This window comes from Rhinoderma darwinii, chromosome 5 (genome assembly GCF_050947455.1).
Source record: "Rhinoderma darwinii isolate aRhiDar2 chromosome 5, aRhiDar2.hap1, whole genome shotgun sequence".
Classification (NCBI taxonomy): domain Eukaryota; kingdom Metazoa; phylum Chordata; class Amphibia; order Anura; family Rhinodermatidae; genus Rhinoderma; species Rhinoderma darwinii.
Window position 1 is genome coordinate 213816461 of NC_134691.1, and position 13047 is coordinate 213829507.

Consider the following 13047-nt stretch of genomic DNA (forward strand, 5'->3'; position numbering starts at 1 on the left):
TTTGCCAGTAACATAAAGTCCAATGTGTCACAAGAAAACAATCTCAGAATCGCTTGGATAGGTACAAGCATTCCGACGTTATTACCACATAAAGTGAAACATGTCAGATTTGAAAAATGAGGCTTGGTTAGGAAGGTCAAAAGTGGCTAAAGAGGGAAGGGGTTAAAAGAGAGGAGATTACTCCCAGAGATTGCATTAAATTGGTGGTTGCTAACATGTACAGTACATCTATTTTCTGTTGGATTGTTAAAAGTTTGAAAGTAATGCTGTGAATATGTGGAAAGTTGAGCAGTGGTCAAATTATTTCCAGATTTAATTGACTTTGTATTTTCTATTTTTCAGATTATCAGCCTAATGGGCAGCCTTAAAGGGAAAGGAACATTGTAAAGGGAAAGATATGATGATATCTGGTGTTATGGCTAGATGTAATGCTATTGTGTAGAAATGTTGTAATTCATTTACATTGTAATATTTTCGTGTTTCTGTTATGAGGAAGATCATATGATTCTGATTGTATTGTGTATTTTTGTGATATTTCTATTGTATTATGGTTCTGTGATATATTTGTAAAATCTTGTGAAGATTTGTGTGTTTTTTGTGATATGTTTAAATTGTATTGTGTTTTTCAATAAAAAGATAAAAAAAAAAATCTGTTCTTATCAGTTTAATAACTGATACGTCCCCTATCTGGGGACCATATATTAAATGGATTTTTATAACAGGGAGATGGAAATAGAGCTTGCTCTGTCCACTCCACGCATTGACCTAGTATTGCAGTATCTCCAGGACCGGTGCACCCTTTCCTAAACCAGTGACTAAAATCAGATGTGAAATGTGCTTTTTACTTTTGCCATTGTTTTTTTCTTGCTGATTGGATCTCTCCTTTAATCCCATTATTTGAACGCCTGTTGTACAATGCATTTTTGTAATGTGTGATAATGAATGACCTAATTATTCAATGACTTCATTAACAGTTTGCCACCTCTTGTGCTGTGCGTGTCTGTGTGTGTTTCCAGCATTTCAATTTGGAACAGCTCATTCACCTTCCTTTTCTTCTCTCCCTCCTCTTTGCTAAGTTAAAGAGCTGCACCTGAGCCAGCCACTCAACCCACAGCCGTCTGATTGATGCAGCACCACAGTCAAGTAGAGGAATAGTGGAACAGTGGAGTAGGGGGACAGCAAGCAGCCATTGCACCCGCCACAATGGACCTACCTACCTGTGCACACTATATGGATGTGATGGAATGAGCTGTCCTCCCTACATTTCAAAGAAGTAAGAATTGAAGTTGCAACAAAGCCTTGCCTACACCAATCCACCAATTTGGATTTGTTACTATGTTACCTGGAAGAATAACAAACTGTGCAAGGATGGAGGTTGTAGCAGGAGGAAGGACAAGGTGTCAGTAAAGTTTGAGGATGATGCCTATTTGCCATTTTGCAGTCCCCTGTCTCCCTCTTGTGGCCTCCTGGAGGCAGCTAGCTGCACATGTTGCTGTGCAGGCAACACGGGCACGTGTTGCCCTCCAAGGCAACACTGAGTGACTGACTGAGCAGCAACGTCTAATATAAGGTTCTGACGGAACTTTGCCCTTGTCATAGTGGGGCCCTAAGAAGTGAGAGCAAGCTTTATGACATCATAATGGGAACCCAGACAGACAAGCCTGGGCCCAGGCAGTGTTGGTCAGCAGGCACTGTATTGCAGGTGATCGAAGGCGTGAAGGGAGAAGGGGTGACTTGGGCATGCACTTGCTGCTGCTAGCATTTGTCTGCACGGCAGGAGGGCATTTGGGTGTTGCCAGGATGGCGTTTTTATGTAGATTCCTCCACTTTCTGCACAGCATTGTGGTGCAAGCAAAAGAAGCAAGGCATGTCTAGCTTCCTCTCCGGCCTTTATTCACCTCCCGCCTGCCTGGCTGCTTGTGTGAGTGTGTGAGCCGGCAGGGCCCCATGGAGGTGCCTAGGAGTAGGCTGAATCGCTGCAAGGGGTGAACAGCAGTATTGCCAGGCACTGCCAACACGCGCCACTCTGGGGTTATCGCTTCTCGGCCTTTCGGCTAAACCCAAGTGGTTAGCTGAAGAGGCAGGTTCGGACGTGGCATCCTTGGCCTTGTTGCATCGCTCTTGCAGCTTAAGCTACCTGCTGCTATAAGGGGTGAACTGAAGAACAACTGGCGATCAATTGGCGATGGAAAGCCGAATTTAATTCCTGAAGGCTGGAGAATCCAGGATGAAGCATGGAATCCGTATCGACATCGACGAAGCCTCCCAGGAGAAGATTCATTTGGAATTTCTGGTGAACACAGTGCTGTTTAACATCTTGGCAGTTGACAAGTCGGATATCCTTTGCCTAGAAGAACATGGAAAAGGTAGTTATGTCCTTGTCTTGGAAGACTACAAAGCTTGCCAGAATTTCTACAATCAGCTCAAGATAAAGTGGAGTCTCCCTGAGTAGGAGGGATTGGTATTCACCCTACTCTATACTGCTGGTGAGCTGGTTGTGACTGTGTTCATGTATAACCCTTGGGTGAAGGTGGATGACATTGCCTGTTTTCTGCTTCTCGGCCTTTTGGCTAAGATCAAGTGTAGTACCTGCTCAAGCTGAGGTTAGTAATCATCCCTGCCGGTGGTTGATCGGCCATCGTAGGGGGATGACAGAACGCCGAGGTGAGGGCAGGGAACCACAACGGTCATCACTCTGGTGTACGCATTTGGTTTAAAGGTACCATTTGTAGGTGACCAGGCGACCGCCGGATCGAGGTCAGGAGGTCGGGTAGTTTGAAAGCCCGAGTTGCTATGTGCCCCAGGGCTGGTGACCCTGGGGTGCCCTAACTCACTGGGGGTGGGATCCCACTGAGTGAAGGCACATTTGCACGCACTCTTCTTTCACACTTCTAAGCACACACCTTTTTTCTCCTGGCCTTCTGGCTGGGAGATGAGGAATTTTTTATACCTGGCGGATGTCCAGGCTGTATCACAGCGCACATCCACTTATTTAATTTTGTTTTTCACTGTGTGTTTGTCACGTTTGTCACAAGGATTTTGGGATGCGGTGCCCTTTTTGGACCCTCCTGAGGTCTAGGGGGAAAATGTGTGGCCTTCTGGTTCCTTTTTCCCCTGCAACCCGGCCTCCCTTCTTCGGAGGGGAGGTGCACCTTTGATGCAGGCTCCTAGGTGGACACTGGGGTGGCAGCCCAGGTAGAAGCCTAGGAGTGTGTTTAGGTCTCCCTAAGCTTCGGCGAGGGGGGATCATCGATCCTTGATCCTCTAGGCCTATGGCTTGGAGGGTTGAGGAATAGTTATGCGGGGCCTCTCTCTTTTAACCCCTTAAGGACGCAGCCTAGTTTGGGCCTTAAGGCTCAGAGCCCATTTTTCAAATCTGACATATTTCACTTTATGTGGTAATAACGTCGGAATGCTTAAACCTATCCAAGCAATTCTGAGATTGTTTTCTCGTGACACTTTGGGCTTCATGTTCGTGGTAAAATTTGGTCGATATATTCAGTCTTTATTTGTGAAAAATTGCAAAATTTAGAGAAAATTTACAAAAAATTGCATTTTTCAGAATTTAAATGCATCTGCTTGAAAAACAGACGGTTATACCACCCAAAATAGTTACTAGTTCACATTTCCCATATGTCTACTTTAGATTGGCATCGTTTTTTGAACATTATTTTATTTTTCTTGGACGTTACAAGGTTTAGAACATAAACAGAAATTTCTCATATTCTTAAGAAAATTTCAAAAGCCTTTTTTTGAAGGTGCCAGTTCAGTTCTGAAGTGGATTTGAGGGGCCTATGTATTAGAAACCCCCATAAAACACCCCATTTTAAAAACTAGACCCCTCAAAGTATTCAAAACAGCATATAGAAAGTTTTTTAACCCTTCAGGCATTTCACAGGAATTAAAGCAAAGTGGAAATGAAATTTGCAAATTTCATTTTTTCTGCTGAATTTCAATTTTATTCAATTTTTTTTTAGTAACAGAGAAGGTTTTACCAGAGAAACACTACTAAATATGTATTGTCCAGATTCTGCAGTTTTTAGAAATGTCCCACATGTGGCCCTACTGCGCTCGTGGACTAAAACACAAGCCCTAGAAGCAAAGAAGCACCTAGTGCATTTTGAGGCCTCTTTTTTATTAGAATATATTTTAGGCAGCATGCCAGGTTTGAAGAGGCGTTGAGGTATCAAAACAATGGAAACCCACCAGAAGTGACCCCATTTTGGAAATTACACCCCTCAAGGAATTCATTTATGGTTTTTGTTATCATTTTGACCGCACAGTTTTTTCACAGCACCTATTTGAATTGGGCTGTGAAATGAAAAAAATGATATTTTTTCCAATAAAATGTCATTTTTGATCAAATTTTCTTATTTTCACAGGGAACAACATACCCCATTTTGTTGCCCAATTTGTCCTTAGTGCGGCAATACCCCATTTGTGGTGATAAACTGCCGTTTGGGCCCATGGGAGGGCTCAGACGGAAAGGAGCGCTATGTGTTTGTTGGAGTCCAGATTTTGCTGGATTGGTTTTCGGGTGTCATGTCGCATTTGCAGAGCCCCAGAGGTATCAAAGCAATGGAAACCCACCAGAAGTGACCCCATTTTGGAAACTACACCCCTCAAGGAATTCATTTATGGTTTTTGTTATCATTTTGACCGCACAGGTTTTTCACAGCACCTATTTGAATTGGGCTGTGAAATGAAAAAAATTATATTTTTTCCAATAAGATGTCATTTTTGATCAAAATTTCTTATTTTCACAAGGAACAACATACCCCATTTTGTTGCCCAATTTGTCCTTAGTGCGGCAATACCCCACTTGTGGTGATAAACTGCCCTTTGGGCCCATGGGAGGGCTCAGAAGGAAAGGACCACCATTTGGCCTACTGGAGCTTTTCTGGTGCTAAGTCATGTGTGCAGAAGCCCCTGAGGTACCAGTACAGTTGAAACCCCCGAGAAGTGACCCCATTTTAAAAACTACACCCCTTAAGACATTCATCTAGAGGTGTAGTGAGCATTTTGACCCCACAGGTACTGTGTAAAAGATAATGCGCAGCAGATGGTGCAGTGTGAGATTTGCAATTTTATATATGTATATGCCATTTCAGTGTCCAATATAGTGTGCCCAGCATGCGCCACCGGAGATATACACCCCTTAAATTGTAATGTGGGTTCTCCTGGGTACGACAATACCCTACATGTGGCTGTTATCAGCTGCCTGGGCATACGGCAGGGCTCAGAAGGGAAAGATGAGGGGGGTAAGCTGTGCGGAGTGCATCAGGGTAAATTAAAAATCAAGGGATGTATGATACATTTTAAAACAATCTTTTATACAGAGCCCTGGTTTTTCGGGACACGTGTCGCATTGGTATATTGTGTTCTTCCTTATCCCCCTCTTATAGCAGACTCTGCACCTCTTTTGACTCTTTCCCTTTCCACCGGTTTGGGGACCTTCTCCTGGAAAGTGTTGCCCTGGTACGATGCGTGTGGCCTCGCTTCCAGAAGTACTGGGTGCCCCCCCTTCCTGGTCCCTAAAGATTAGATCTTGAAATTCCAGGAAAGTTCCCCTCTGGCCTGCACATCGACGTAGCACATACGCATTGTACAAAGCCATCTGTATGATGTGCCCGGCCAGCTTCTTATACCACACCGCATGGCGCTGTAGGGCTTCAGGACTTGATTTGACAAGTCCATCCCTCCCATGAACCTATTGTAGTCCAGGATGCAGTCTGGTTTGGGGGTGGCCTTTCCTTCATATATCCTAAACCTGTAGGTATACCCTGATGCACTCTCGCACAGCTTATACATCTTCACGCCATACCTTGCCCTCTTACCTGGCAGGTACTGGCGGAATTGAACCCTCCCTTTAAAATGTACCAGGGACTCATCAATAGAAAAACACTTCTCGGGGGTGTATGCTTGGGAAAACCGGGCACTGGAACGGTCTAATAGGGGTCTCCGTTTATACAAACGGTCAAAACTGGGGTCATCTCGGAGTGGGCACGGCTCATTATCAGTATAATGTAAGAAGCGAAGTATTGCCTCATTTATTTATTTTTTTAGGTTCCAGTTCATTTCTGAAGTTGCTTTGAGGGGCCCATATATTAGAAACCCCTATCAAACACCCCATTTTAGAAACTAGACCCCTCAAAGTATTCACAACAGCATTTAGAAAGTTTATGAACCCTTTAGGTGTTTCACAGAAATTTAGAGCAAAGTAGAGGTGAAATTTACTCTTTTTATACCATTTTTTTTATAACACAAAAGGATTTATCAGAGAAACGCAACTTAATACTTATTGCCCAGATTCTGCAGTTTAGAGAAATATCCCACATGTGGCCCTAGTGCGGTAATGGACTGAAGCAACGGCCTCCGAAGCAAAGGAGCACCTAGTGGATTTTGAGCCCTCTTTTTTATTAGGCACCATGTCCGGTTTGAAGAGGTCTTGTGGTGCCAAAACATTGGAAACCCCCCAAAAGTGACCCCAATTTGGAAACTAGACCCCTTGAGGAATCCATTGTAGTTTTCTTGGGGTGCATGCGGCTTTTTGATCAGTTTTTATTCCATTTTTAGGTGGCGTGGTGACTAATAAACAGCAATTCTACTATTGTTTTTGTATACTTTTTTTTTTACAGCGTTCACCGTGCGCTATAAATGATATATTAACTTTATTCTGCGGGGCGATACGATCACGGCGATACCAGATGTTTATAGGTTTTTTTTATGTCTTATGGCGTTTGCACAATAAAATACGTTTTGTAAACAATCATTCACTTTTTGTGTTACCTTATTCTAAGAGCCATAACGTTTTTATTTTTCAATCAATAAAGCCGTGCGAGGACTTATTTTTTGCGTAACGAACTGTAGTTTCCATCAGTATCATTTTTAGGTACATGCGACTTTTTGATCTCTTTTTATTCCATTTTTTGGGAGGTGAAGTGACCAAACAATTGTGATTGTGGTACGGTTTATTAATATTTTTTTTTACGGCGTTCACCGTGCGGGATAAATAACAAAATAATTTTGTAGTTCAGGCCGTTACGGACGCGGCGATACCAATTATGTATAGTTTATTTGTTTGTTTATATATTTTTATTAATAATAAAGGACTGATAAGGGAAAAAGTGGGACTTTTACTTTTATTACTTTTAAAACTTTTATTTTCTTATTTTTACACATCTTTTTTTAACTTTTTTTTTACTTTATTACTTTGTCCCACTAGGGGACTTGAGGGCAGGAGGCCCTGATCGCTATTCTAATACACTGCACTACATGCGTAGTGCAGTGTATTAGAACTGTCAGCTACTCACTGACAGCAAGCATAGTGGGTCCTGACGTTGTCAGGACCCACTAGGCTTCCGTCTATGGCATAGCCGGACGCCATTGTTTGGTGTCCGGTTGCCATAGTCACCATCGCCGGCCGCTATCGCGTAGCAGGCCGGCGATGGCAGCTTAACCCCTAAAAAGCCGCGATCTCTATAGAACGCGGCTTTTAAGGGGTTAATCAGCGGGGACACAGCGATCGGTCCCCGCTGTAGGAGCTGTGACAGCTGCTGAACAAGACAGCAGCGTCACAGCTCCTGTATGTGTCGGGAGGACGGCCGAAACGGCCGTTACTCCCGTGACGTACTATTACGGCATGGAGCGCGAACGATACAGCTGCCATGACGTAATAGTACGTCAAGGAGCGGGAAGGGGTTAAGAGAAGGGCTGCGATAGACCGCATCCTTGTGCACTTTTTGTGTGGCACCTCTGCACTTTTTATGCACTTGGGTGATAGAATGCACAACTCGGGCTTTCAATAAAAAAAAAAAAAGACATTGCCTGTTTTCTGCTGAAATACTTCTCAGAGATTAAAGGAGGAACAAAAATCTTGAATCCTGGGAAGTATCGCTTTCTGAATAAATTAAAGGCAGACCTTGAAGGAATTGAGGGGTTTTGCCATCCACCCTCTAATTTTATGCTGGGGAATTAAAGATGTTATCTTTTCTATAGCGGTATGCCCCAATATTGCAGGAAGTGTCTTCATTTTGGACACAGACAGGATAACTGCCCTACACCAGAAGTGACAGTTTGTAACAATTGTGGAGAAGCTGGTCACACTTCTAATACCTGTGTGAAAGGTACCATCTGCAACTTTTGTAATAACTTGGGGCACGTACTTAAAGACTGTCCAAGCAAACCTGGAGCGTCTTGGGCAGACGTTGTTAAAACTAGACCATCTGGTGGTCTTCCTAAAGGTCCCTCTGGAGGCCCAGAGTCTGTGGAGAGTTTGAAAGCGCCTGGAAAACAAAAAGAAAACTTGATAAGTGGAAACATCTATTCTGACAAAACCCGTCCTGTTGACTAAAAAAGTGACTGTAAAATTGGCTCCCACTGTCCCTACTGTCATTCAGAAAGTGGGAGAGACATCGGTTACCGAATCGGGTGTTCCATCAGATATGGAGCAACCTTCTTCTTCCAGAGCGGCAGGTCCTGATCCCTCCGTCCCCTGGGGGGAAACTATGGAGCTGGAGGAGCAAAGGAAGAGAAAAAAAAGTTGATATTTCAAGTCCTAAACTAACAAAACTAGTTTTAATCAAACAGTCACAAAACACTGAGGTGTTTTCGTCTGATTCGGATAGCATCATTCCGCAACTCTCGGATTCAGATGAGTAACATCAGAGTAGCCTCTTTGAATACAAGGGGTATAAAGGGTCCTACAAGGGCGGCTGATTTTTTTTTTTTCCTTTCTTGAATCTTTCAATTATGATATTTTTTTTATTCAAGAGTGTGGAATCGAGCATAATACCAATTATGCTGAATAGAGAGATGAATGGAAATGTGGACCATCAATATGGTCAGGTGACAATGCTAACAAGAACTCTGGGATTGGTGTCTTATTTAAAAACCGAGACATCGAAGTAACATCTTTCACAGAAATAGTTCCAGGTCGAGCTCTGTTAGTAAATACATCTTATAATGGACTTGATCTAAGGTTAGTCAATATTTATGTTTCTCCTATGGTAGAGGAGAGAGCACAGTTACTTGAAGATAAACAAGTTTTTCTCCCTGGGTCTTGTCCTCTGATATTGGGAGGTGATCTAAACTGCATGATGCCGGGAGAGGTGAGGTTGGGAGGTGCTTCCGAAGTACGCTTTGACAAAACTAGGAAGAAATTGAGAGACCTAACTTCAGATTTTAGACTGGCAGACGTGTGGTCAGTCTTACAGCCATCGGACCCAGGATATACCTGGGAGAACAATCTCTATAAATCTCGTATTGATTTTTTGTTTACAAGTCGGTCCATAAAGAGACATTCGATACACCTTGAAAACAATATTTTCTCTGATCACAAATTGGTGGGAGCTTTGTTAGAGCTGCCTGCTATGAAAAGAGATAGAGGGGTATGGAGGCTGAATGTCTCCATACTTGAAAATGAACAGTTAAGAACAGATTTTGCTTTGTTTTATGCAAATTTAAGGGAAACAAAAGTTTGTTTTACGACAATGCTTGAATGGTGGGAAAATGCAAAGATTAAAATAAAATAATTCTTCTTAAAAAAAAAAGTATTCAGATAGCAAGAGAAAAGAGAGTGTGGCTTAACACTAAAATACAAGCCTGCTACCGCTTGTAGAGTGTTGGAGTTGACGTAGACGATCTCATCCTAAAAATAAAAAGAGAGACATAGCTAAAGCCATTGAAGAAAAAGGAAAAGAAGTTATTTACAGTGCAAAAGTTAAGCACCTTGAAAATAATTAAAGTTGTTCACGCTATTTTCTCAAAAAAACAACAGAATTAAAAGAACCAATCAAAGAACTGGAAGGAGAAAAAGAAATTACTGGAATCTTAAACAAAACAAAACAATTTTATCAAGAACTTTTTAGTGAAAAGAAAATTGATCCCCTTTTCTTAAAAGACACACTAAGCACTTTAGATCTTTCTTTGGATAAAACTGATCAAGAATTATTAACCAAAGAGTTAAAGATAGAGGAAGTACTCACTGCCATCAAAAACTTTGCAAGATGTTAGACTCCGGGGTCAGATGAATTGCCCGTTGAGTTTTACCTAACCTTCTTACAAAATATAAAAGAAGATTTATTCCTGATTTTTAAAGAAGCTTTTAATAGTAATCTATTGCCGGAGTCTTGGAGAAATGGTGTAGTCATCCTATTATTTAAAAAGGGAGATAGGGAATTACTTGAAAATTGGAGGCCAATTACCCTGTTAAATGTGGACTACAAAATTTTGTCTAAAATTCTTGTCAACAGAATAAAGCTAGTGTTGGAGCAAGTCATACATCCGGATCAGGTATGTGCTGTCCCTGGCAGAGGCGTATGGGCCAATTTGATCATAAGGGACGCCATCTGATACCAAAAAGAAAGAAACCAGAAGTTAGCGATCCTGAGTCTAGACTTTCAGAAAGCCTTTGACAGGGTATCACATTCTTTTCTATGGTCTGTTTTAAGAAAAATGAAATTTCCAGAAGTTTTTATCCAGCAAATTGCTCTTTTATATTGTGAATCTTTTAGCAGGGTTCTAATTAATGGGTTTTTAACCGAAGACATTTTATTACATTCAGGTGTCAAACAGGGATGTTCTCGATCGCCCATCTTGTTTGTCTGTGCAAGCTAAGAAGAGAAAAAATTATTCATGGTGTTCCTATACCTGGAGGAAGAGGACTAGAAATAAAAGTCAAAGGTTACATGGATGACATCAGTATTTTCTGTGACTCTGTTGTATCTTTGAAAAGAGCGATTAGGGTAACTGACTTTTTCTGTGAAGCATCTGGCTTTAAGCTAAATTTACAAAAAAGTGACTGTTTTTCAATAGGAGAATGGAGTAATGTGGACATACCTTTGTTACAACTACAGTCAGAGAAAATCAAAATCCTTGGAGTCTGGTTTGATCCCAGAAATGATGGTGTTTTAAGCTGGACTGTAACAAAAGAAAAAGTAAAACGTAAAATAGACTCTTGGAAGATAAGGAAATTATCTATTGAAGAGAAAATTCTTATAATCAAAGCAGTTTTAATTACAGTTTTATTGTATCTTAATATGGTTTTTTTCACACCAAAATCAGTGTGTGAGAAGTTTGCAAAGACTGTTCTTTGAATTTGTTTAGGGTTCTAAATCAGAGAAACTGCGAAGAGATAAGATGTATAAATTGCATAAGAACGGAGGGAAAGATGTTCCCAACTTATTTCTCTTCCTAACAGCAAATTATTTTAGTCTGTATTTTAGAAATATGTTTTCAGAGATATCATGGTCTTACTTTTTGAAATATGCTGCTGGACATGTTTTTAGAAGAAGTGGATTAATTTATCTTTGTCATCACCTGTAGTAACAAATATTTCTAAGCACAATGTCACTTTAGAAAAAACTATAACAATTTTTAAATTGACAGACTTGGAGCCTAGCACTTTAAAAAGTGGAAGAAATAAAATACTTATGCACTTTAGAAAGTCAGAGACAATGGAACCTGTTAAAAACTTTACATATAAAATAAGTCAGCAGATTTGGAAAGACACTAATTCACCTTATTTCGCTAATGAATTGAAGGATTTAGCTTGGATGTCAGTTCATGAATGTTTGCCTACAAAAGCATTCCAATACAGTCGGAGGATAAGTAATAGTCCTTTTTGTCAAAGACAGGGATGTCAGAGAGAGGAAACCACAGTACATCTTCTATGAAATTGCAATTTTGCACAGCAAGTATGGAGTACAGTAGGCGAACTTTTAAAATTTTTAACTGGTCTTAAAAAGCTAGACCATGAAGTTGTGCTATATGGACTGACTAAAGACTTATCCCAAGAAAAAAAGAGAATACTGTGGATCTTTTTAAACTGCATTAAAAATTAATTATGGAAGTCTAGGAATATTTTAATCTTCAAAAAAGACTATTGATGTAAAAGACTGCATTAAGCTAGCCTGCAGTGACATGCATGTTTACTATTTACTAGATAGAAAGAGATTAGGTCCTTCAAAAGCTGCAAGAATGTGGAACTTTAACTTGTGTAATATGATTATTTGATTTTGTGGTTGTGCTAATGTACTGGAATTTTTATTAAAATGTAAAAAAAATAAAAATCTGTTCTTATCAGTTTAATATCTGATACGTCCCCTATCTGGGGACCATATATTAAATGGGATTTTAGAACAGGGAGATGGAAATAGAGCTTGCTCTGTCCACTCCACGCATTGACCTGGTATTGCAGTATCTCCAGGACCGGTGCACCCTTTCCTAAACCAGTGACTAAAATCAGATGTGAAAATTGCTTTTTGCTTTTGCCATAGTTTGTTTCTTGCAGATTGGATCTCTCCTTTAATCCCATTATTTTAACACCTGTTGGACAATGCCTTTATACAATGCAGGTTGTGTAATGTGTGACAATGACCTCATTAGTAAATTACTTCATTAATAGATTGCCACCTCGTGTTTGGTGCGTTGTGTCTATGTTTCTGTGTCTCCAGCATTTCAATTTGGAACAGCTCATTCACCTTCCTTTACCTCTCTCCCTCCTCCTAGGTAAGTTCAAGAGCTGCACCTGAGCCAGCCAGCCAGCCCACAGTCACTGATTGATGCAGCCAGCACCACAGTCAAGTAGTGGAATAGTGAAATAGTGGAGTGGAGTAGGGGAGCAGCAATCAGCCATTGCACCCGCCACAATGGACCTCTGCGCACTAGATGGATGTGATGGAATGAGCTCTCCTCCCTACATTTGAAAGAAGTAAAATTTGAAGTTGCAACAATTCCTCCCTTGCCTACAAAGACGCCACCAATTTGGATTTGTTACTATGTTACCTGGAAGGAAGACTAAAACTGTGCAAGGATGGAGGTTGTAGGAGGAGGAAGGAAAAGAAGGTGTCAGTAAAGTTTGAGGAGGATGCCTACCTATTTGCCATTTAGCAGTCCCCTGTCTCCCTCTTGTGGCCTCCTGTTGGCAGCAAGCTGTGCAGACAAAACGGGCACATGTTGCTGTGTTGCCCTCCAAGGCAACACTGAGTGACTGACTGAGCAGCAACGTCTAATATAAGGTTCTGACGGAAATTTGCAAGTGTCATA

At 41.2% G+C, this 13047-nt stretch overlaps 1 long non-coding RNA gene and 2 other non-coding genes across 3 annotated transcripts; 2 read left to right on the plus strand and 1 right to left on the minus strand.

Moving 5' to 3' along the window:
- The first annotated feature begins 615 nt into the window (after window positions 1–615).
- LOC142654151 (U2 spliceosomal RNA) lies at window positions 616–802 on the plus strand. The gene has a single exon (XR_012848899.1). It is a non-coding gene; the product is annotated as a U2 spliceosomal RNA (small nuclear RNA).
- Window positions 803–2193: 1391 nt separating this feature from the next.
- Window positions 2194–12969, minus strand: LOC142652849 (uncharacterized). The gene is made up of 6 exons (XR_012847952.1): window positions 12877–12969; window positions 10840–10920; window positions 9611–9649; window positions 8423–8513; window positions 8166–8285; window positions 2194–2347 (listed from the first exon to the last, which is right to left on the minus strand). It is a non-coding gene; the product is annotated as an uncharacterized LOC142652849 (long non-coding RNA).
- Window positions 12042–12224, plus strand: LOC142654129 (U2 spliceosomal RNA). The gene has a single exon (XR_012848886.1). It is a non-coding gene; the product is annotated as a U2 spliceosomal RNA (small nuclear RNA).
- Window positions 12970–13047: the final 78 nt, after the last annotated feature.